Below are 27,441 nucleotides of genomic sequence, written 5' to 3'. Positions count from 1 at the left end.
TGCTATTGTGGATGGCGCTGACGAATGAAAGTTCCTCTAACCACGTGCCGTGCGTTATTTGTGTGTAGCAGCAAAATGGTCCGCTATTCACGTCGGGAAAAAGCCGAGATGGTATTTGTGTACGTCCAAGCAGATGGAAACGGTCGAGAGGCAGCACGGCTACACCAAAACAAGAACCCTCATAGACACCAACCACACAAATCACAAAATATTTCAAGCACATTTTGGGTGTTTCTGTGTCCTTCGACTCTTCAGAGAGACGAAAGTGCAGGAAGACGACGGACTGTGGTGCACCGCATTAGGAGGACCAGGTTCTGCCTCTCGACCGGCTCTCTCTGCCTGGCCGTAAGCAAACATCACCCCGGCTTGTTCCCGACATGATTAACGGACCATTCAGCTGATTGCAGAACCCTGCGACAATCATACAGCCTGCAACACACAAAGAGCATACAGCATGTGGTCAGAGCAACTTCCATTCGTCAGCGCCAGCTACAGTGGCAACGATACATTTCCGAAAACTTGTTCATAGGAACTATTTCTCTCCATTTCCAGCCCAGAATCCGCCACTGCGGTTTGTCGGTTTTATTAATGATCACCCTGTATAAAATTGCTCTGAGCACCATGGGACTTAACATCTTAGGTCATCAGACCCCTAGAACTTAGAACTACTTAAACCTAACTAACCTAAGGACACCACACACATCCATGCTCGAGGCAGGATTCGAACCTGCGACTATAGCAGTCCCGCGGTTCCGGACTGCAGCGCCTAGAACCGCACGGCCACCGCGTCCGGCTCACCCTGTATACAATGAGGGTAATGTTCTTGATAGAAACAAGTAGACTCTACTGCTGATACAATTCGATAAGCCAATAGCTTGTGGTACATCTTCATCTACATTTATATTCCACAAGCCACTCAACGGTGTGTGGAGGAGGGCACTACGTGCCACTGTCATTAGCTCCCTTTCCTGTCCCAGTCGCTTATGGTTCGCGGGAAGAACGTCTGCCGGAAAGCCTCGAATCTCTCTAATTTTACATTAGTGATCTCCCGGGAGATATAAGCAGAGGGGAAGCAATATATTCGATACCTTATCCAGAAACGCACCCTCTCGGAACCTGGGCAGCAAGCTACACCGCGATGCAGAGCGCCTCTCTTGCAGAGTCTGCCACTTGAGTTTGTTAAACATATCCGTAACACTATCACGCTTGCCAAATAACCCTATGACGAACCGCGCCGCTCTTCTTTCGATCTTCTCTATCTCCTCTGTCAACCCGACCTGGTACGGATCCCACACTGATGAGCAATATTCAAGAATAGGTTGAACGAGTGTTTTGTAAGCCACCTCCTTTGTTGATGGACTTCATTTTCTAAGGACTCTCCCAATGAATCTCAACCTGTCACTCGCCTTACCGACAATTAATTTTATATGATCATTTCACTTCAAATCGTTCCGTACGCATACTCCCTGTAATATTAGTAATTTTCGCCTCACAAACATTAATATACGCTCAATAGTAAATGCCTAATGGCCTAAAGTTATCGAACAATTGTATAGTAAAACAAATGAATCATCGCATAGCAGCGACAGAGTCTATTATTCTTTATCTTTGCCGTTCTTGCGCGGTGCCTGTAAATCTCTATGTACATGTATCGATTAATAGTATAAAAAAGAATTCTGCTGTTTCAAGACAAATGAGGCTTATGGCGCCTCACCTTTTACTGTTTGTATTCTATGAAAGGCGGACGCGGACTTGCTGCGTTCCGCAACAGTATTTATATTCTATGTGAAAATATTGAGTGAATATGCTAAATGTTATTTTTTTCAATCAGAAAACATGTAGTTTCTTGTAACTGATTATGAACAGACAGTATCAAGAGGACATTTTGACTGTTATGTATAAAGTATTTAACCACAATGGTCATCTGTAGTAATTTAATACGAAAAGGTACGTAGCATTAAATAAAAAGGTGTGTACAGATAAGTGTCCTTATTTTAGTAAATTAACCTTGATGATTTCCGTCTCCTCATTTACTTGAATTACAATTATTTTTTGTTTCTTCATCACCAGAAATTACGATCACGCTGATGGGCCGAACGCAGCATGAGGCAGAAGGAACATTATCGTTTTCCTATTATTTCTGAACCAACTTTTTTTGTGTAGTGTTGCATTTTTTTTAAGTCTATAAATCGTCTGGTCCCTTAGTGTTGATCCGGGTATGAGTACATCGCGACTATAAAAATGCACAGAAACGATAATGTTTCTTCCGAACAATCTCAAATATATGTATATCAATATGCAGCTCTTATTCAGGTATTTAATGCTCAACGTATGTTATTATAATAGTGTAATCAATCCCTGATTCTGTTGCCAAGTGGCACACCAAAATATTCACTTTTTCGACATTTTTCTAAAAAAAAAGAAAAATAACAATTCTTTTTCTTTTCGTCCCCCATGAGCAACGCTACACTTGGCGCCCGAACAGGGACTTGATCAAAAATCATTTCATGTAAGTGTTTAAGAATTTTTCAGTGCTTGTTCTAATAATTGTTTCATTTTTTCACGTGGATGCAATTGAACCGAGAAAGAGAAGTGGGAAAACCTTTTAATTAATTCAGAAGAACGATTGATGAAATTACCAAAAAACGCGAGTAACCAGCCGTATCACCATCAAGACAGCCATAGTAAGTAAAATTTTTATACGCACTAGCCAAGCTTTCGTAGTGACGTTGCATCTTTCGAGTTGATCAGAACGTAAACCTGTCTTTCCTTGCCTTGAAACAGCTTTATTTCAATTTGTCCATAGTCCATTCTTATGTAGTTAAATTCAGTGAAAGTGTACCATTGTTGTCAGTGCATCAAAAAACAAAAAATTACTATATGGTGGATAATTACGCTAAAAACTGATAAAACGTGTGATATTTCATTTGTTTGTGATTAGTAGGAACCATCTTGTCTTCTTGGCGTACATGAACGTCAGTTGTTACCCAGAGTTAAAATTTCATCTTAGGTCCCAGTAAGCCATAGCACTACGCCACAGACAAACGACTGACGGCAGTGACAAACAATATCTCTAGCATTTTGACGTTCGACAAATAATTCATGAACATGGCTGACGGTAAACAGCGGACACAAACAAAAGCAGACGACAGCGGTGATGCGAATGGACCTCACTATCCATTACGATCACGCGCGATAGGTACACGAGCGGAGGCAGAAGCAGTTTCGACCGAAGTAATAGAAGCTGGTCCTAGTGTGCAAACTATTCCCGCTTTTGAAAAAAATGACTTGGCTGGAGTGATCGATGCAATACTGGAACGCAAGTTCGAAAGTCAAAGACAGAGAGCAGCGCAAAGACAGGAACGTGAAAAGCAGGAATAATTAGATGAAAAGGCCCGCGAAGAAAAAGAGAAGGCCGAAAGACGGCATAATAAAAATCAGGTCCTTACAAATCTGTGCAATTCAGTAAAAGCAGACATAAATTCAGTAAAAACAGATCTGCGAACTGAGATAAATGACCTAAATACACTGTTGAATTTGGTAAAGTCTGAACTAAAGTCAGACATAACAGCTGATTTAAATACCCTGTTGGGTAATGTCCAAAGCCAAATCAGTAGTCAGATCACGACCATGAGGCTAGAAATTGACACACAAGTAGAGTCAAAAATAGAGCATATTTCAAAACGGTTAGATGAAGAAATCGAAGCAGCCAAGGGAGAGATAAATTCAAAAGTGGTGGAATATCAAAAACAAGCTGCGACCCTAAAAGGAGATTATACTGCAATCTCTGATGAGGTCAAAGGAGTTAAAACCGCAGTAGACACGATCGAGAATGTTGTTGATGATCTTCCCAAAAAAATTGAGACTCTTAATGTAGAGGATCAAATGAAGATTACTGTTAAGGCACATGTTGAAGCATTGTCCGACCACTATCAAGAGTGGATTAAAAACAAAGATGGATTCACAGACAACAAGGTCAAGAACGAACTCAGGGAAACTGTCAAAAACGTGACCTTTGAAATATTGGCAGTCCCTGGAAAAACAGGGGACACGGTGATGTTAGAATTAGGCCAGATAAAACGAACGTTAGCTCAAGATTTACCTGAAAGGAGTCAACAGTTAGTTGTTGAAGTTCGTACACTAAAATGTCAAGTTGAAAATTCCCCACCTCCCGTGTCAGAAGAGTGGAATAATTCACCACGATGTGATGAACAACAGCAGATACATTACCGTTCACCATTTGATAACGCTCAAACTCGTAGTTCTATAGAAGCACAATTTAACCAGAGTACCAGCCCACCCACTTTTGTCAGTTTGATGCAGGAGGAAAGCGTGATCAAACATCGTGATTTTCCGACCTTTCACCCACACAAAAGAGAAATTCATCCTATAGTGTTCCTCCAAAATTTTTCAGAAATTTTCCCGAATAGCTGGAGTGACAGCCACCGAATTCAATTCGTTACTGGATTTATCGTAGACGATGCTGCCTTATTGGGAACCGAAATGGTCGACACTTGTAAAAGTTACAAATAGTTCGAACAGATGTTTTTAGCTAAATTCTGGAGCAGCGCCTGAGAGAAGAAGTTTACAACGCCGAAGTGTTTAACACTAAGCGCGGTAGTTTGAGAAGATATTTTGAAAAGTATTTAGCGAAAATCAAGTTCTGGGATTCGCCGATCACCGCCAAAGACGTTATTATGATTCTAAAAACTAAGCTACCGATTGCGATCAGAGAAAAGTTAGTAAACGTGTCTGAGGACGATACGGACACGTTCCTATCTGTGTTAGACTCGTTAGATCTGATTTACGTGGACACTAGAGTTGATGTTGGCAACGCCCACTTCAGTGCAGGCGGCCAGCGCAATACAGAATACGCAGGCAACTATGGTGGCCGAGCGAAAGCGCGTCACAGCGACGGCCAGTACCAACCCCACAGCGGTTTCAAAAATAAACACACTACGTACTCCAACAGTAAATACAAAAATAAGTACAATAACGGCCAGAGACACAATCCAATAAATAATTCGTCACCACCTCAGTACGGAAATGCACTTTATAATACACAGCCCAGCAATATGGAAACACGCAACCGATCAACGGTAATTATCAAAACGATCAGTCTTACGATTCAAATCGTCAATAGAAAGGAAATAAATGGCATAATGAAGATGGAGACGAACGTACACCTTTCAGTAACAGTTACAATCAACACAAGCCACAGCAAAATACCTTTCAGCCACAAAATATACACTTCAAGCAACCCTCCTAGAGGATGCTGCAGGTTTGAATGGGGGCACCCTGTCCCTTAGTCCACACGAAATTAAAGCAATTAGGTATGACAAAGAGACAAACTTACGGGATGATCTAGTAGCAGACACTGAGACGAAAGACAATGATGACATATGGGACGAACAAGTTCAAGCTTCCATAAGAGTATCAATTGCCAACATACCAGTAACAGCCATTGTAGATACAGGAGCTAATATAAATGTCTTATCTTTAGATTTATTTAAGCAAATATCCTCTGTATGCAAAGTTTTATCACTTCCAATTCAAGGTTGCACCGTTTCGGGAGCAATTGGTCCACTAACACAACCTGTAAATCTTCAGACTCAGCTTCAAATCCAGATATAGTCTTTTTCAGTAACGTGCATCTTTCTTATTGTTAAAAACCTATCAGTGCCATTTATCCTGAGTATGGAATTCTTGAGGCAGACGAAAGCTAAAATTGACATCGAGTGTGGAATCTGTACTGTAATAGCGATCCAGCAACAAGTAACTGTAAATTTGTTAAGAAGTAAGGTGAAGACAAGCTTTGGGGTACTTCAAATAGCAGTATGGCCATGGACATTAGTCAGGTCTCACTTTAAACCATCCCTGTTGTTAAAGAAGAATCGTAAGTGGCAACACATTTATGAAGGTCCCTTTGTGATAATGAGGAAACCACACATTGGTAGCTAGTTGTTATCTGACCCCACCACGAATGAAATCAAAAGGATTGTCCCACCATCATGAATTAAGAAAACTTTATAACGCCAGGAATTAAGTTAATTTAAGCTGTAAGAAAATTCTAAGATATTGGAGATCAAGATTAACAAATGGGTAACAAGAACTGAACTGAAATGACTACGGACGTTAACCGGTGCTAAAAGGAAACCTTATGTATTAAAACAACGTGTCTGGAAAATAAAATACAGAATAAGTTGTAGACAAGTATTTACATGAATAATCTTTATGGAAACAGAGGCGATTTTCAGTTTTAGTTATAAGTTAGTATGTAAGAAAAATGATGTACTCGAGAGGTATTAATTATCCCCGTGGTACTAAAATGAGGAAAGGGGAAGGAGCGAATAATGCACTTCTCTCGCTAAATAGTAATTTGAGAATGAGCAGGTTCAAATGGTTCAAATGGCTCTGAGCACTATGGGACTCAACTGCTGAGGTCATTAGTCCCCTAGAACTTAGGACTAGTTAAACCTAACTAACCTAAGGACATCACAAACATCCATGCCCAAGGCAGGATTCGAACCTGCGACCGTAGCGGTCTTGCGGTTCCAGACTGCAGCGCCTTTAACCGCACGGCCACTTCGGCCGGCCGAGAATGAGCAGGAAGGAGCGAATAATGCACTTCTCTCGCTAAATAGTAATATTAAAATGATGATTATATGTGCTTAGCATTAGTAAGCGAAATTTAATCGAGGACAAATTAATGACCTGTTTTAAAAGGAAATATTTAAACGTCCACACTAAAGAGGAAAGTTGTGTGAAAAGATTCGATTCCATGAGGTTATTCCCTATTTTCAAATGTGACGTAAATAAGGCACCACCTGTTAGCGCAAAACAGTCGGTAGATTTAGTAAGTTCCAGCACAGTGCTGTGCCAGCGATAAAATAACATCTCTTTGATGTAAACAGGTACCTAGGATTAAGCATGAACAGATTGATAACGCAGTGCAATTGTTCTAAAAAGGCCTGACGTTAACCTTAAGTAAAAGCGTGATGGAATAAAAAGGAAGTTTATTGTATAACGCAAAGTAAGATGAGTCCAGACTATAAACAAGCTGAATAAAAGAACATATGAGTAACATGGTTTATTATGGCAACTTCATGGTACTATTGAGCATTAGCGATGCTGCAAATTCACAAGCTACCAGCAAATAGAATAAGAATCTCGTCCAAGCTTCACAGGTCGCGACAGCAGCAAACAACAACACTCTAGTGAGAGGCTTATATATACAAATGATAATTAATACCCAAATGCTTAATGCATAAACTTGACTTAGTCTAAGAAATGAACAGAGAGTAGTAAGCAAGCTGCAGCAAGATACATATTAGACATAAATGCTTGAAGTGATAGATTTTATTTGAAGTGCGCACTGCAATATTTATCGTTTTCTCTGTGATTATGAGATTATTGAATCCCTTTCCTAAGTACAAATCCTTTAAGATCCTTGGTCCTATCCACTCCGCAGGATCAACTTGTAAAGATGAACGTGTGCTTGGGAAGTGAGGCACTATGTATAAAAATGAGTAGGTTCGCGACGCGCATATTGCATTTGTAATGCGCAATGTAAATTAAACTTTCGACCTGGTTGAGGAGTAATTTAAATTCTGTCGACGATCCGCGAGTAGGCCCGCTTTTCCCACTTTTCTTTTTCGATTGTTTGTATTTCTACACGAAATCCAGAGGCGGATTTGCTATTTTCAAATCTGTCCTCGAACTTTCTTTAAAGACAAACACATACGAGAGAAACTTTGACATAAATGAAGCTCACCTACTTTAGGCCATCACTAAATAAAATGAGAATTAAAGAAAATTTATTGAGCCTACAAAATGAATAAGCAAGCGTGATAAAGATTACTATGAATGAAATTAATTTGTAAAGGAGATTGGAATGAATTTGGTCAAAGAAAAAGGACTTATAATAGCTTACCTGTGACCGTAGGCATAAATAAAAGAAAAGACTAATTAAGAAACAATAGTTCTGATTCAAAGGGGTCAATTAGATTATTTCTCGATTTAAATGAACTCTTGTAAATATTAGTATGTAAATCAACTTGTAAACACCGTGTGATGCTATGAAGCGAACGTTTCTTTTAATACATCGTTCACGCAGACGCTCACCACAGTGCAAGTGAAGTTTTAAAGTTCGACGATTTTCAGTGGCAGTATTCTACTGCACCATATGTGTGAAAAATTCATTGATGTGTGCAGTGTGTAATAATCAGTGTCATTCCACACATGCAGTTGCAGCGGTAGCTACCACTTACCTGTGAATCCGTAACTGGATAGTGGACAGGAAGTGATGTGAGGCAGTTTCGGTGGCAGAAGCTCCATCCAGCAATCTAAAAAGCACAAAGCCACGATCCGACGAATAAAAGCGACGCACGGCACCTCAAACGCGAAATCAACGCTCTGCAAGCAAGCTCCGGTCACGTGCGCGCGCACAGACTGAATTTCAAGATTGCTCGCAACAGTGGAGGCGGACCGCCACCATGTAACGAAATAATGTAAACGTTCAACCGCCAACAGCAGTTGCTGTGCGCTATATTCTGTAGCAAAAACATTCACATCCAGTACTGAAAATATTTTTGTATGTATCATAAACCTTCTGAGAAACTCTAAGATAGAGAAGTTAGCGTAATTAGTATAATGACTGATTGTACACAGAGATAAGTCACAAGTTCACCTCTCAACACTGTTGAAAAGTAAACTTTAACGAGAAGTCACAATACGAATGAAAATAAGCACACGAAAATACGTCAAAGGATCAGATCCTTCCTATATCCCATCCCACATGTGTATAAAATTAGTTTTGTAAGCTATTCTAATATAAGATATTTTATCTGTTTCATATGTGAAATAATTCGGAGAGCCACACTCGAGCCCTGAAAGTGAAAGATACGGACATCCTTGTCGAAGCAATCACCAGTGGCCGCTCTGCAATCCAAGTCTATCACAAATAGTGTATGTGCAACGAAAATAAATGTATAATTAAGTGCGACAACGGACAAGGCAATCAATCGACAAGACGATGACAATATAATGAATACAGTCAAAACAGAAAGTTGTGTACCAGTTGTGATAGTCAAATTACTTTTGCAACGATGAAAAATGAAGTGTGACTCTATTTCACTATAAATTTTGTAAATATGTGTACTTATAGCCATAATTTTAAGAATCATCTAGAGAGACTGAATCCATGCAAACACTGATAGAAACGCAGAAGAAATTCACAATGATCCACCGTCAGTAATTACAAATAGAAACGTTAATTCTTTTATTATGAAATGAATGTGAAATGAAACTTTTAATAACCTGTATGTTAGACCCGAAAACTACAAATATTCCAGTGGGCATGAGGATGAAAGTAATACCTTCAAAAATGGCTCTGAGCACTACGGGACTTAACTTCTGAGGTCATCAGTCCCCTAGAACTTAGAACTACTTAAACCAAACTAACCTAAAGACATCACACACATCCATGCCCGAGGCAGGATTCGAATCTGCGACCGTACAGGTCACGCGATTCCACGCTGTAGCGCCTACAACCGCACGGCCACTCCGGCCGGCAAAGTAGTACCTTCGGTGTTCCTTCCCTCCTCATGGGAGGCAGTGTAATATTAATATTTTTCGCCCCATAAACATTAATATACGCTCAATTGTAAATGCCTGATGGCCTAAAGTTATCGAACAACTGTAAAGTAAAACAAATGAATCATCGCATACCAGCGACAGAGTCTATTATTCTTTATCTTTGCCGTTCTTGCGCGGTGCCTGTAAATCTCTATGTACATGTATCGATTAATAGTATAAAAAAGAATTCTGCTGTTTCAAGACAAATGAGGCTTTTGGCGCCTCACCTTTTACTGTTTGTATTCTATGAAAGGCGGACGCGGACTTGCTGCGTTCCGCAACACTATTTATATTCTATGTGAAAATATTGAGTGAATATGCTAAATGTTATTTTTTTTCAATCAGAAAACATGTAGTTTCTTGTAACTGATTATGAACAGACAGTATCAAGAGGACATTTTGACTGTTATGTATAAAGTATTTAACCAAAATGGTCATCTGTTGTAATTTAATACGAAAAGGTACGTAGCACTAAAAAAAAGGTGTGTTACAGATAAGTGTCCTTATTTTAGTAAATTAACCTTGATGATTTCCGTCTCCTCATTTACTTGAATTACAATTATTTTGTGTTGCTTCATCACCAGAAATTACAATCACGCTGATGGGCCGAACGCAGCATGAGGCAGAAGGAACATTATCGTTTTCCTGTTATTTCTGAACCAGCTTTTTTGTGTAGTGTTGCATATCTTTTAAAGTCTATAAATCTTCTAGTCCCTTAGTGTTGATCCGGGTATGACTACATCGCGACTATAAAAATGCACAGAAATGATAATGTTTCTTCCGAACGATCTCAGATATATATATCAATATGCAGCTCTTATTCAGGTATTTAATGCTCAACGTATGTTATTATAATAGTATAATCAGTCCCTGATTCTGTTGCCAAGTCACCCACCAAAATATTCACTTTTTGACATTTTTCAAAATAAAAATATAAAATAACAATTCTTTTTCTTTTCGTCCCCCAAGAGCAACGCTCCATCCCAGATATTTTACGAAGTGACTGCTGCCAGTGTTTGTTCCGCTATCATATAATCATACAATAAGGGAATCTTCTTTCTATGTATTCGCAATACATTACATTTGTCTAAGTTAAGGGTCAGTTGCCACCCTCTGCACCAGTTGCCTATGCGCTGCAGATCTTCCTGCATTTCGCTGCAATTTTCTAATGCTGGAACTTCTCTGTATACTACAGTATCATCTGCGAAAAGACGCATGGAACTTCCGACACCATCTACTAGGTCATTTATATAGAAGGTGCTACAAAAAGGTACGGCCAAACTTTCAGGAAACATTCCTCACATACAAACAAAGAAAAGATGTTATGTGGACATGCACGCTTAATTTCCATGTTAGAGCTCACTTTAGTTTCGTCAGTATGTTCTTCCACCTACGCTCAATGGAGCACGTTATCATGATTTCATACGGGATACTCTACCTGTGCCGCTAGAACATGTGCCTTTACAAGTACGACACAACATGTGGTCCATGCACGATGGAGCTGCTGCACATTTCAGTCGAAGTGTTCGTACGCTTCTCAACAACAGATTCGGTGGCCGATGGATTGGTAGAGGCGGACCAATCCCATGGCCTCCACGCTCTCCTGACCTCAACCCTCTTGACTATCATTTATGGGGGCATTTGAAAGCTCTTGTCTACGCAACCCCGGTACTAAATATAGAGACTCTTCGTGCTCGTATTGTAGATGGCTGTGATACAACGCCCCATTCTCCAGGGCTGCATCAGTGCATCAGGGATTCCATGCGACGGAGGGTGGATGCATTTATCCTCGCTCAAGGAGAACAATTTGAACATTTCCCGTAAGAAAGTATTTGAAGTCACGCTGGTACGTTCTGTTGCTGTGTGTTTCCATTCCGTGATTAATTTGATTTGAAGAGAAGTAATAAAATGAGCTCTAACATGGAAAGTAAGCGTTTCTGGACACATGTCCACATAACATATTTTCTTTCTTTGTGTGTGAGGTATGTTTCCTGAAAGTCTGTCCGTACCTTTTTGTAACACCCTGTATGTTGTGAAAAGCAATGGGGCCATAACACACCCCTGTGGCACGCCAGAGGTTACTTTAACGTCTGTAGACGTCTCTCCATTGAGAACAACATGCTGTGTTCTGTTTGCTAAAAACTCTTCAATCCAGCCACACAGCTGGACTGATATTCCATAGGCTCTAACTTTGTTTATCAGGCGACAGTGCGGAACTGTATCGAACGCCTTCCGGAAGTCAAGGAAAATGGTATCTACCTGTGAGCCTGCATCTGATATTTTCTGGGTCTGATGAACAAATAAAGCGAGTTGGGTCTCACACGATCGCTGTTTCCGAAATCCTTCTTGATTCCTACAGAGTTGAAATGCTTAGCACTCTCTGGTTACGCAGACGTAATTTTCTCTCTGCATTCATCTGCACAAATTTTGATATTTGTCTGTCGATTAATTGAATCTGGAGCGAAGCTGTGAGAGTGGCTGCTTGATAAGAATCGTCGACCTATGAGAGTCACAGGCGGTGTGGTCACGTGAATTTAGCGTCCTCTGGTGGCGTGTATACGTGGCGCCTCTCCCCTCATAGGAGGCAGAGAGTGATGGAGGGCAATGGAAGAGTGAGCTCGTCCCGCGGAGTGCTGGCGGGAGATTTGACTGTGCCATTTCCTGCTGACTCTGAGCGCCGGGCGGTGCGCAGTGAGCTGTCGAATATTGTCACAAGTGTAATAGAAGGTTTTTGACACATACCAATGCGCAATACGTTACATTTATTTATATTCAGTAGTGACTGCCAGTTCCTGCAGTAATCGTCACACCTCCATATCTGGATAATTATGAGCTGTTGGGTAATGCGTGTCCTATATTAATAATTCCGGTATTTAATCTATAAATATTTTAAATTTTCATTGTTGTTAGCTCCACAATTGTATTGTGGTGAAAAACAGAATAAAATTGGGTATCTGGATAAAACCGTGTACCTCCAGTCTCCTTGACTAATCTAATAACATTCCGAAATACTACCAGCCGCCATTTTTTGAATTGTGAATAAACGTCTTAAGGGGGGCATGTTGCTTTTCATTCGACCCATTTTTAAAATTTTTGTTGTATTTTCCTTGGACTAAGGTGTTGCGTCTTACGTCGTTCTATTTATATGTGACATAAGGACTAAGGCGTTGCGTCTTACGTCGTGCCTGTTCATATGTGACATAACAGCAGAGGTAAGAACTGCTGTGTGAGTCACGCACAGGACAGGTGGCGCCAGATGCCGTTGTGTATGTAGTTTCTGTGCGATCTGGTAGAGGTCACTAACTGACGGACACTGTTTGAACTGCGGTCAAATTACGGTCAGTTTTATCTCCGATTTTGCTTGTTCATTTTTCTAATTGTTCGTTAATTACTACTATTATTGTGCTTAGTTATGAGACGGGACGAAGATGCGGACGTGAAATAATATTTTATGTACAGATTTTATATTATACATTGAAGTAAATACTCACGCGAGGAATGTTCGAGAATGACGTGTTTGTAGTCATTTGTAACGAGAAATTTGCTATAAACTATTTAGTCGATTTGTGGCACTGGGGAAACATGATTATGATTTCGGTAAATTAGTTTTGTTAAGAGTGAAATAATTTTACACGTGTGGGTTATCTTTTTTTTTTTTTGTTAATTTACTGTTCTAATTCAGTGACTCATTTTATTTGATTCAGTTTATACGCGCTGGGATGAAACGGGTTTGATGCTGCTTTTCGATTTAATGTTGACCTGCCATTATTAAAATTTTATAAGTTTCATATATTTCCTTGCATTGGAAAAAACTTTTTCTTTTGTTTTCAAATATTTCCCATTCGTTTCAATAGGACCTCCAGTTTACCTCGCAGGTGGGGCGAAACCATTATTTTTCTTTTTTTGTGACTAACTAAAGTTATTACTTTTTATTCGAAAATAGCTCAGCTGGGACTAAGCACTATGGGACTTAACATCTGAGGTCATCAGTCCCCTAGACTTAGAACTACTTAAACCTAACTAACCTAAGGACATCACACAGATCCATGCCCGAGGTGGGATTCGAACCTGCGACCGTAGCAGCAGCGCGGTTCCGGACTAACGCGCCTTACTTTTTATTCTGTGATGGTTTATTTTAAGTCGAAACCGAACTAGTGTCATGTTGTTGAATATATAAGAGATCTTAATAACCCTAATTTGCTGACTTATTAATCATTGGCAATAATCAACATGAATTAAAATTTAGGTACGCGGTTTTAGCCTACTTTCCCGTGTTTATTTAATGTTGACCGAAACTGATAATGGAATTACAGTCATCTACCAAAAAAAGTAGTGACTCCACCCAGGTTTAGACTTAGCAATGGAACTTAAGTTTGCGAGTACTGAGACCATTTGAAATTGACAATCATGGTGCGTTTATTCAAAGATATACCTAATAAGATAGTTTCACCTTTGCTGTTACTGATTGCAACAACTTCAAGAAATTGGATAAATAGATAAAGAAAAATTTAAAAATAAGTCAAGTAATCGTCGGTGTCTACCAAAGGTTAGTTTCAAATCTACAGTGCTTTATTAGGCACGGTCTCATAGGTGATTGGGTTGCATCCCTGCAACCTTTTTTGATGCATCCAGCCCCTTGCAGAGGAACTCTGGCCACGGCATTTTTCATATTAACAAACATTGACAGGGGTCCACGCAGTGATGTTTGACTGTGAAACATTTTACGACAAACCTGCTCTAGCACATTACCACTGAACCCACCGAGCCACTACTAATATAAGAAAACTTAGAAGTGTAAGACTTTTTTATTTTTATGTCAGCATCAGTCGAATAATATTAAATACATTGATACTGTGCTCGCGGCGATTTAAACGCCGTGCCAAGGTGATGCTTTGCGGCAGCGAAATGTGCTACAGAATATGGGATGATCTCTTGGATGCAGGATTAATGTACTGTCTATATATCATATACGGTTAATATATTTAATACTTACGTAACCGAGTAATAGTTGCGTTTGTTGTATGCTTACTGCGATAAGAGAAATTTTCATGTAATTTTCCCGCGTGCATATGATTATACCGGTGGTAAGTAAGTCAGCTGCAGACAGAATTCGGTAGCACTGTACATCTAAACGTGATGTTGCAGTGGGATCTAACTTCTCGTTGTTGAATATAACACATGGGTAACACGAGTTAAGTGAATGTGTAACCCGACTGATTTTACAATTTCACTGGTTACACTGGTGTTACAATTTTAATTAACGTTAATCGTTGTTAATGCAACTCATATTTAACGAAATTTAAGTGCAAGTTCTAGTCTCAGTGATTTTCCAAATTAATGCATAGTTAATGTTCAAGTGACACACATTTAACTCATATGTTATATTTAATTAACTAGCGGTCAGTTGATAACATTTAAAATTAAATATGACTTATTTAAATCGCTATGGATATGTGCAGGTGAAGAATCTTAAATCAATAAATATTTAAATTGTTTATAGTGAAGTAATGATGTCGTGTGAATCTTCAGCGCTCAACGACGAAATTCCATGCATAATCCACGGACAATACGTCAAATTTGTTGTTGCCTTAAGTCTTTTATTAATGGTGTACCTTCTTCATGCATAATATTTGTGAAATAAAATATGTTCAGAACTTTGTCCCCTGCTGGCTCAAACATCCCTATCGCTTCCCTGCATTACGGTAGTTTTCACACGAAATCTTTAATGGATGATGATTGCGGAAATGTTCACAGTTCAGAGAGTAATGTAGCTGAGTGAGATAAAATCGCATTGGTGTACCCTGACGCAGTAACAGAGTAGCCAAGTATTAGGGAGGCCCGAAAGTATTGTCCTCTTTTACGGTAAATTCAAACTGAAACATTGTAAACATGTTTTTACTTTTAATCAATGATGCAACAATCATAGTTTTCGACAGCGTTTCGCCACTATATAGTGTGTAAATTTTCAATACCAGGTCGATAAAAATCAAATGGCTCTTGAGAAATATATGTGGAGATGGCATTTTGGACATCATCCACATTTTTACATTTTTTATCACTTAGAAAATGTTCTAGCAATGGGAATGGATGTAAGTCCGGTGGTGCAATATCGGCCGTGTGTGATGGGTTAGCCAATTCTTCCCACTTCAATTCATAGTTTTTTCAGGGTACGTCTTGCACATCGTGGTCTTGCATTATCGTGTTGCACAGAAAAGTTTTTGTTTCTATTTACAAGCACTGGATGCCCTTCAATTACAGACCGATTTGCTCAGTCCAGTTGTTCCTGTAAAGACCTTCATTTACAGTTTGTCCTGGTTCGAGCACTTCAAAATGAACGCCCCCCAAATACCCCACCAAACACATAGAAGCGCCTTCTTGGTATTTTAGGTCGTGTAAAAAATATTGATCATGTAATTTAAACAATTTTGTTGTCCTGAAGATTTCATAGCATCTGCCCGTTCTTCAATGAATCACGTATTTCCTCCTCTGTATGCTCACATACATCACTGCCGCAGACAGTTTACAAGGTATCAGGGGGGACCGGAAAACAATGAGGTTTCTGCGCATGCTGATATTCGATCGTCAGCCTTAGCTGTACTTCGTAGCCATTCATTCGGAGAGAGTACTGCCTCTTGCGTTTTGGACTATCACAGAGGACTCATTTTTTCAACACTTCTGTATTCTACTGCTGAAGCAGTAAGTTGCTTTTGGTGGATCGGTTAGCTTTTCTGTCTTTACCACTGTGCTACCAACATTCTTGGATGGTCGACCAAAATTGACTAAGTCTTTGACAGTTCTTCAATTCTGTGACATGGATTTGTCTCCAGTTTCATCCTTAATGTGTCATTCATTTTGTAAAGCTATAGTTCGTCCTGGCCGACACTAATCTTAATGATCAAAGTTACCGGATTTGGACTTAGAAAATCTTTTCTTGCATCTATGGATGTTTAATGAATTCACATAAACATCGCAAATGGTTTTAGCGGCAGCTGTTGTGTTACTACCCTTGTGAAATCAAACAGCATACCATGCGGATATTAACCTGGTCTGGTATTCGGCTAGTCATTTCATCATTAATAATAACAATAAAATGTATATACTAAAAAAAAGTCACCCTCACGTTAAAATTGTCTTTGGCACGACTTTGCATTACACAACGAGCTGAGAAATGGCAATCGAATATCGGCATGCACAGAAATGTCATTACTTTCCGGTCACCCTAATACCTTTGGAACAGTCAGTGGCGTTGGAATTGCGTGAACAAATTTACGTGAACATATAGACTAGAAAATATGTGAATTACTAAAGGACGAGAAGAAGCTGTGGTGACAGTCAGGTGAAGAAATTTTTTTAATGTACATGATCAACATTTTTCACCTTCACACTCTCACGTTACTGTAAAGCACCTTACCGATGTTCAGCTTGGTGGTTGTCAAACACTACGCTTAGAGATCATCTTGTCTTCCATTACTAATTAAGTACGCTAACGATAGCACATTAGAGAGTACACGTATTGCTTAACGGCCGAGAGACATCTTACGATGCAACATTTGAATGGAATTCCTTCCTCTTTTTATTGGGATATGTAATAAACTGACAGCACTCCAGTGTTAGGTTTCACTGAACCATGCAGAAGTAACCAGGGCACATCTCACGGCTGGTAAGCATACACAGGGGCAGCATGAAGTACAATTCTAGCAGCATACCGTAAGGAAAGACGTCAACTGCAAGGTCTGCGGAGGACGCCGCAGAGAGGGCAAAGTTTGTGGCGAGTTATGAGAAACAGCTCCGCCGCACCGTCTCTCCGGCCCCACAAGAAAACCACTACACGCGCTTCCTCCCCCAACCCCCCCCCCCCTCCCCGACATCTCGCCCTGTTATCCTTTGTTTACTCTTACATGGTTGATGGGATCCTTTTTGCAGCTCCGCCATCCACCATTCTTCTCTTTGGTCTCGGAATTCTTTAGCCATTTATAATTTTCATCCGAGCAAGCAGCAAATCGCATGCGGCGTAGCAATTAGTTTAGCGAAAGAAATGAGCTCTCGAGAGTACTTAGACTTCGGTTACCTCGAACGACAGCGCATTCAGCAATGAACCAAACGCCAGAAAAAAAAAAAAAGAATGAAGATATTATAGGGTCACACTATACAAGTGAGACAAAACTAAGCAAATAAACGACAGGTTCCGCACTGTACTAGTCAAATCTAGACAGCTTATAAAAACTGCATGTCCTTCCGAACTGTTTGATCTTTAACGAGACACATCGCCGGGACGAGGTGGCTAACGTCATTTTGTGCCCTCACCGCTGTCCAATGGGAGTTGTCAGTTTTATTTGGCTGGTACAGCATTTAGTTTGTCCACGAAAATGAACACGCGTAAAGTTCCTACGTGAGTTCTGTTGAAACGCACGTTTCCTTCCTAGTCCATATGCTAGTTACGTTATTCTGTCTGTGGTATACATAAATAAAAACTTCAATATCCGTGAACATGTAATAAGACAAAAGAAATGATGCATGTCCATTCTGTAAGGAAATCACCTTTTAAAAGCTTGGGAAATCGAAAGAACTCACACCTGACAGAGAACGCTGTTACCTTTACGTGACATCAAATACTGCAAAAATTATTTCTATTAATTTCATAGGAACGTTCCTCAATGTTTTAGAAGATGCGAAAGTGAAAAATGTGGATGTAGGAGACGTGGATATAGGAGACGTTTCTATCACTGTAGATCTACAACGCGCCACCGACTGTGTTATATTAGGTCTTCTACAGTCTTTACTCGCAGAAATGCTATTCAGTGACATTTAGTAGTAACAAATCCTAACAAGAACGAAACGTTGTTCATGAATCTTCAATATGCCCCTGTTCTTAAACGGTTTACTTTCATAACACGAGAAAACAGCTAAATACGAAAATTTTTAACCAACAATACGATTTTTCATTGCAATAAGTCGTACCAATAATGATTCGATCTCGCGACATTCAGCATGCTGGTGCTTAGAAACAGCTCATATTCATAGAGTGTAAGGTGTAACATAAAGCCCATGGAATATGGCCTTGTACTCAACACGACAAATACAACATGGTGTCCGCTCACTTCGGAATGGGTCTAATTTACTTCCGATTGGTTCCACTTTAAGTGCCACCTTGCCAAAATATTGCATAACTTATTTTGTTTTTCACGTAACGAAATGACTCTTCAATGTGAAACAGGGCAGTGACGTCACAAAACACGTACCGCGCTACGTCAACGTTAAATTACATTTTCCGTGTGACGACGGCTTTAGTATGTGCAAGTTTTCACTTAAACATTCTACGTGTTTGGACATCTATAGTGCCCGAAAGACTACAGCTTCGTCTCTTACAAACACCTAGCTCCACCCACTCATGTTGATGATGATGATGATGATGATGAATGTAATGAGATGAGTGTTGATGAAAATCAGAAAATGGTTAAAATAAGAAGCGCGAATGCAAAAGTAAGGGAAGTCCTGGATAACCTGACTACACACTCTCATACACAAAGCAACGAAATTCACATTGCTAAACGTAACGAAAGACAGAAAAGGGGAAAAGCTGTGGAAAGTATTAAAAGAAGACAGTCGGCACCTGCTTCTGGCTGTTCGTTGGAAGAAAAAGGTGTGAGCCAGCCACTCTGCCACATTAAAATCTTCAGCCTAAAAGCTTACGCCAGATTCCAGACATAGCACAAAATTTTAAAAGCATCTCTACATTCGTTTGGTCATCAGATAAAACAGAGGACAGATCCCTACATAAATTTGCGTCTGCCCGCTTGTCACGAAATAAAATGCACTCAGTTAAAATGTGGCGCACACTGACTTGCACGCGAGGTATCACAAACGGTGAGCTCTCGCTGGAGTAAAAAACAATCTTTGAATGTCACACATTCCAACTTCAATTTCCTATTTCTATGTGTACAGAGTAAATAGCACTTCCACAAATACTGTATCAGCGACATGAACAGTTTACATCTACATGTTTTCCTTACAGTCAGCAACTTTACGCAGCACAACTTCCGAACGGAAAAATAATCTAACTGAATCAAAACAAACAGTCCTGCCGGAGGAACATCCGCAACAGAGCATGAGGTTAATTATACCGCTACATTTATAAGATTATTTTTATTTTACAGTGCTTAAACCACGACTAGTTTCGAGCTCTTTCATGCCTGTCATCAGGTAGGACACTGAAAACAAACAAGAGATCGGATGAAAATAACAGTTTTTACACGCAGCAGTATACTAGTGTATGAGAAAACAAAAAGAAGTTGCGCACAACATTTTAGAAAAGAGCGGTCGCGATAGGTGCGGTAAAACTTACGTCGGTGACAAAGCGACGCCAGACAGTATTACGGATGACTGGTTAAATAAATATACAATGAACACCAAGACATTTACACTCTGTGATGCGACTCTGTGTACGAATATACGGCGCGGTGTACCACTTGCGAGCGCAGAGCAGGGAGTAGCGAACACAAGGAGGAATCGAAGTGGTAAACTGGACTGGTAGAAGTACTCTTTCCAAGTCGCCATTCGCGGCCCCACTAAATTTAAAATTTGCGCACAACTCTTGCAGAGGTGATAAATAAGGTTTTATTGTGTTTTACGGTTTATACATAGGCTTTAAATCGTCGGTTTCTAGTTAGGAGTTTCTTTACAGCTCTGTAGTGTCTTTGTTCAAGACGCTGCCTTACCACTCATGATGAACTTTTAACGCTTTTCATGAGAGTTTCTTGTAATGCTTTTTTTTCGTTTTGCATGTAAATCAATAATTCAAATTGCGAACGGCCTGGCTAGTTGGTCCCGTGTTATTCTTACCGTCAAAAGAGGACAGTACTTGTGCCAATCTAGATTACGACTTTGCTTCTTCCTTTATGTACACTAAGGAGTACTTTGTGTTCGCTGGTGGTACAGTGCGTCCTATGGTCGAACATCGCGGCGGCGGGATCAATCTAAGTGTCCTGGAGTTCACTGCATATTTCTATACCGACGCAGTAGCATTGTCTGGATCGCTTTGTCAGTGACTTAGAGGTTACACCTATCCCGACCGCTGTTTTCTAAAATGTTATATGGAACCTCATTCTTGTTTTCGCATATACATTACTGGGTGTATAAATTATTATTAGCTTTGGTCCTTTGCTTTTTCTTTCAGTCACGCCTGGTGATGGGCATATAAGAGCCGGAAACCGGACGTGGTATGAAGATTGTAAAAAAAAGACCTTACACCTGAGGCGGTATTTTCAACCTCTGAATCAAATACAAGCAGTCTTCGAGGAAAAGGCAGTTTCATGGTGTGGTACGGTTAAACTTTTCGGGTAGTTGCAGTAACATTTAGTTCAGCGCTACGTTTCGACTCTAACGATGCTTACAGCGTTTCTGATTGGTACAGGTACAAACTAAAGGGCAGGTAGAGTGCAATGAAACCAGCACATTATCGTAATGCGCATAGGTAGGGAAACGAGCGATTTCCCCGACACACTCACATTATTCCCTCTGCCGACTTACTGCTCGTGTGCACCCCTACTTCCTGCTACACAGGCTCATTTAGATGATGGTCCACTGGTCTAAGGAAAGCATGCATACGTGGTACACTCATGTTGGTGCACTGGCACATTTTCATTTGGCTGTTATGGAGTATATAACAAGTCTTTGGCTATAACTGATAGTCAAACAACTTGTATACAGGGCGGGGCATTTGAGACAGGTGACCCTTTTTATAAGGCTTTTCATGCCTTCGACAGTCGACGGTATTTGCCAATTGACCTATTCTATTAACCTTGACTACAGATATCAGTACAGAAGTGGTAAGTTTGATAATTGTGCAGACCATTCTGCGTTTCAGTGCTCTCCTAATCTTTTCTTAAGAAGGTCTGCCATTACAATTGTCGAATAAGAGCGGCATTCGTCTTTTTGATACAACACTGACTGCCTTCTGTCCACTGTAATGTCTTTCAATAGCTGTGACAGCAGCACATGTTAGGAACTCGACATATTTGAGTGTTTGTAGATTCCCATCATCAAAACAGAGGCCAATGATGTGGTTCTTGGAATACACGCACCAAACGTTAATAGAACAAGGGTGTCTTTTTTACCCACTTCTTCGAGTAAGCGTCGATTTTTAGCTAACGTTTACAGCATATTGCGAAAGTTGACTTACTAGTGTTTATAAGCGATGCTTCTTCTTTAACAGTTTTGCGTAGATATGCCGCATCAGTTTGGGTGGCGTCCTCCGAGTAGATCACACCGTGATGTGGTATGCAGATCGTGCATTATGCTAACTCCGAAATCTACAAAGAATCCTCCTGACGTGGCGCCTATATGCAATATCTTACTTTCAATCCCTTGCCCCTGTTGAAGAATCTTGCCAGGTGAGGACGCATACCACAAATAAAGAAAGAATCAATTTAATAAAAGCACAAAAATAATCCCCAAAAACAGTGACTGGACTGAGGGGACCGGCGAGTAACTTTTAACAGAAACGTGATGACTGGGTGTTGTGTGCTGTCCTTAGGTTAGTTAGGTTTAAGTAGTTCTAAGTTCTAGGGGGCTGATGACCATAGATGTTAAGTCCCATAGTGCTCAGAGCCATTTTTTTTAACAGAAAGCCAGATATACTGTGCAGAACGAAACAAATATTTATAGCCGTTAGGTTTTTACATTAACATCTCAGTAGACATTATGAGGTGACGCCTCCTGATTAATTATGGCACATTGCACATAGATAAAAATTACAATTAAGATAAAAGTACTATTTTTTCAGTTTTCAATACGGGTTGGCACCTCTCCTATCACTGACTGAGAGCACGAGTTTCTAGTTGATTTACCTATCAACATGAAGGCTATTGACATACAGAAGAAAAGTACACTTCGAGCACGCACTGCACTGAATATGTGGCCTACAACTAGCCCTTGCCGGCCGAAGTGGCCGTGCGGTTAAAGGGGCTGCAGTCTGGAACCGCAAGACCGCTACAGTCGCAGGTTCGAATCCTGCCTCGGGCATGGATGTTTGTGATGTCCTTAGGTTAGTTAGATTTAACTAGTTCTAAGTTGTAGGGGACTAATGACCTCAGCAGTTGAATCCCATAGTGCTCAGAGCCATTTGAACTAGCCCTTCTGTACTTCCTCGGTTAGAGCGACTTGAATACTGTCGGAGCTGCGGTTATTTACCCTGTGATGGTCTATGCAACATCGAAACCACAGCAGCCCTCTCTCTCGTTTTGTTGGGATGTGGATCAGAGTATTGTTGCAGCTGTAACTGCCCCACGCAATCGCGTGTGTGCAAAACAAATGTCCGGGCTGCCGGATGAAATACAAAATTTCGCTATTATTTCTTCGCATAAGCAGAGAAAAAGCAACCGCTTCGCTTCGAAGCCACAAAGCGATAGTTTAATTTCTGTAGCTATCAGACGGACTTGCCGCTCCACTGTAGGGCCCGTCCAGTAGTAACAATTTTCTTATGAACTACCCAATCACACTCACTCCTGCACGTTGTCTAGATACCCAGAGGCTGTCCAATCAGCTTGGCTTTTGGGAGGCGCCCTTTGTCTCAGGTCACTGACCCGAGCACCACACCGGAGCAATTTCCTGAATTTGCGGAAGGTCCCTCTGCTATTCGGCGACGGTGCCGCAATTGTCTGGTATGGGCGTCCTGTCTCGGATAAGATCATAGGAAAGCTTCTGTCCGGGATACCGACCTCGGCGGCCCTCTCAGTGAGTATTATAAAATCCCCCCGACTGCTTAGCACCAACCCAATTTGCAGTGGTTTCCGGCAGAAAACCCTACAACGGAAAAATTCTTCACAATACGTGCTTTTTACTGCAGTGTAGCTTCTGCTCATTGTGCGTTTTAATAGCCCTGTGATGGTTATGATTATGCATGCGGAATCCTTAACATGATCACCGCAGTTTGCTGGTTGCCACGACAACCCTCAATTCAGTAATAAAAGAGCAAATTGGTGAATAATGTGGGCCTTGCACTTGCAGTGCGTCATGGTCCAGACCGGACGCCAACTTGCAATTTCGCAGTTTTTGGTGATAACATGCAGACAATTCGGGGAACTGTAATCAATTTTGGAAATCGTTGCCATGAAGATGTAGATGCATCGGGATGTGAAGAGGATAAAATAGATCAAATATAATCTTCGCAGAACACTCCTTTGGTTGTTCCCTCTTGTGCATTCGAGATGCCTCTTACTGACATTCATTGGCTATTACCGCTGCTAAAATGTTAATTTTATTTCTCTCATCAGACACTCCTGCTTCTCTTCTCTTCCTTTTTCTGTTCTTCACAAATGTACGTTCATGAACATTTTTAATAATATATGCAAAGACAAGTGATGAGTGGTTCATAAATCTGGAAACATTTCAGCATACGATCGTAGCGTTCCTCTAAAAGTTCGGTGACGTTCGCCATAAACGATGCTCACTTTTTCGGCTGTTTTAAGTATTGTAAATGTCGCAACAGCTTTATGAGAAAATTAGCTGATTTCGGACAGCAGTATAACACAGACAAATGGGTTTCAAGTGCACAGCTAAACTCAAGAACCGTATCTGAGCCATGTTTTTGTTTACATTTGGTATAAGTGGTTAGAGGAACCTCTTCTCATTATAGTAGTACTACGGTGATTTGCAGCGCTGTTGTCTTAGTACAATTTGATGAAGCCCTTACTTGATAGGCCGTTCAAGAAGTTGTCTTAGAAGCCTATTTCAAATGCCACAGAAAAAAGTATGTAGTTACATTGGAAAAAACTGGGGCGGTATCGTAATTCGGCGACCGTAAATGATAAAATTTATTTACCAAGATTAAGGGATTCTGTCATATTGCCCCCTATAACTTGTCAAAAAAAGCACATCGATCTATTTATGAATTCTGTTGACATTTGGCGGTTGTTGTCTTAGCTGCGTCATCTTTTATAACTACAGAATAAAAGATACGTTGAAATTTCGAGCAATAAATGTGAGTGGTGTCTATTATATCAGCTGTTAGCCGCCGGACCAATGAAAGTATTACACCACAACGGCAGTAAAAGTACTTAAAGAAGCAATACCTTTCAAGGAACGTATTCGAGCAGGAGAGGTTAAGGAAAAGTACGCTAGTAACAACGACTTCTGTATTTCCCATTAATTGCTGAATGTGTCTCCAGTGGTTGAGAGTAACAACGAAGAACAGAGATCGGAAAGACAGGACAGGAAAGTAAAGTAAAGTTATGTCCTTATGAATGTAAGTCCAGTGCCTCAACCACTGATTACTGCTCAACAGCGATTCTCTAACGAAAAATAAGTTGTACGGAATTTGAAGCTAGGGACTTACATGCGTAAAATTAATAAGGCTATCACTCCAGTGCCCAGCGTCACTTCAGTGATGTTTCCCCAAGACAGACGTCACGTCAGCTACATCCAATGAACTATTTATGACATAGAAGTGTCGTTCATAAATTATACAGTGTGGTCAGGACAGTCTGAAGAGCTTGTAAATGTGTCGCAGGGTACGTTGTGCTGACAAATGATTGTTAAGAAAACATTCCATAAGTTGCGCCACTTGCAAGCTAACTGGTATTGAAGTTAGCCCATTAGGTCGACGGGCAGGCAAATTCAAGATGCCCGCCATACACAATTAATGTCCATTTTCCTCATAGCATGGATTATAGTGCACGAAACTGCTCAGGCTTTGATTTGAGTTCGATCCTTACTACCACCCCACGCACCGTTTGCGTATCGCACTCCTGTTTGGGTTTGGGAAAGGAAAGAACATCGTCTCCTGAGTGCCTCGTGAATTGGCACGCGCATCGGTCTGATTGGCTAACTTCGATTAGCATATACAGGTAGGGCAAATAAAAGTGACCTAGAGAATAGAGTTCTAGCTTAGAAAGAAACACAGCAAATTAAATACCGTATTAATCTGGCTGTAGCATGCGTTCAAAATGACCACCGTTCGGATGTTGGCAACAATTTAGGGTCCTGCTCAACAAGTTACTGAAGGCGGATTGATGCTGGGCTGCTGGAATTGCTACTGTCACATCCGAAATGTTCTGCTGCAGTTCTTGAAGATTACGAGGTTTGTAGCGATACATCTTAGCCTTGAGGGTTCCACACACAGTGCAATCGTGTTCTGTTAGATCAGGTGACCTTGGTGGCCAGCAAGGGCCGCGACTAGACTAACCTCTGCTAATAATTCCGTCAGGCGTCAAAACTGAATAAATGTTCTTCAGGACTGATGTGCTGTTGCTCCATCCTGCTGGAAGTAACTGTGGGTTTTTTTCTTCTGTGTTAGATGCATACATTCACGTCGATTCTTATCCGCACGTCTAAGTTACTTTTATTTGCCCCAACCCGTACATACTTTTTCTAAAGCGGGTCACTTCGCCTCATAGTATGGACAGTCTCCACACGAAGTTAAGAAACTGCGCTGAAATTCGAACACTGTCAGATGTCTATCAAGACTCGTGGCTGAATGGATGCTACCTGAGGACTGCTACCCTCCACATAGCCTAAGTGCTATGCATCCTCGCTTATCTCGACAAATCGCTGGGCACACGCGTGATGCAAATTATTAAGCTCCTATCCGCATATAGAACCAGGAAGAACCAATCACATTCGCTCCCACGTACGACAGAGCACCCAGTGTGAAACTTACTCTCCGACAAAAATTTATACAAACATCAAGTATGTTACTTTTGATTCCTTATCTGATCGCACGAGCCCAGTGAAGATGATATTGGGGCCTGGAAGCCTCTCTGCTTGCATTCCTCAGTCGTGGGCCGACACCAAACAAGCATCAGCTAGCGCCTATTCGTTCGGTCTTCACGAGTGAAGCTAAAGCTGATGTCATACCTCCGTCCTCCAGTGTTGTTCGCTCTTGCGTCTCTGACAAGGGCTGGACTGGCAGTGCGGCACAGTTCATATAGGACAAAGACCACCTGCTGTCCCAAGTGCCCTTTGACGCCCCCCCACAAAGCGTCTGAAAGCCCTTGCACATTACACAGGTGCATACCTGGGTGGCGTCGCCTGGCCGGCCACCTGCTAGGCACAGAATCACGTTCCTATTCATCCCCCACAAGAGAGTTCAGGGAATCAAAACTATGCCCAGGAAGCTACCCCTGTGTACCTATGTAGCATTAGAATGTTAAATGAGAAATAAAAGCTGTACAGGAAGACAGATTTGGATACGAGGGTCGTTCAGTAAGTAATGTGTCACATTTTTAAAAAGCCGTTAATACACATAGACAAGTTGTTGTTTCACATTTGACATTTGCTCCCTGCGTCGGTGAAGCTTCTAACCGTTTTGGCAGATGGCGTCTACATACGGCTCACGTCACAAGCAGCGTACTGTTATTGAATTCTTGTGTGCAGAAAAAGAAACCGTGGTGAACATCCATATACGTTTGTGTGCAGTGTATGGCGATGCTGCAGTTGATAGGAGCTCAGTTGGGTGATGGGTAAAGAAAGATACAACCTCAGGAAGTGCAGGAACAGAGCTCCATGATTAGCCACTCTCGGGATGCTCTATCAAGCCACTGTTCCAGACATGCTGAATCGTGCGGATGCAATTAGTCGTGCCCACTGGCGCATCAAAACTCGACAGTTGGCTCTACAGCTGTCGGTCAGCATTGGTAGTGCGTCTGCAATGATCGAGACTCTCAGATATTCAAAGAGGTGCTCACAATGGGTTCCACAAATGCTCACAGTGGACCACACGATTCGAAGAAAGGCCATTTCATCTGAATTGCAGGAGCCTTTTGAGAATAACGGAAAGGCCTTTCTGTCACGTATCGTTATGGGGGACGA

Source organism: Schistocerca americana, chromosome 7 (genome assembly GCF_021461395.2).
Source record: "Schistocerca americana isolate TAMUIC-IGC-003095 chromosome 7, iqSchAmer2.1, whole genome shotgun sequence".
Lineage (NCBI taxonomy): Eukaryota > Metazoa > Arthropoda > Insecta > Orthoptera > Acrididae > Schistocerca > Schistocerca americana.
Note: the sequence above shows the minus strand (reverse complement) of the source record.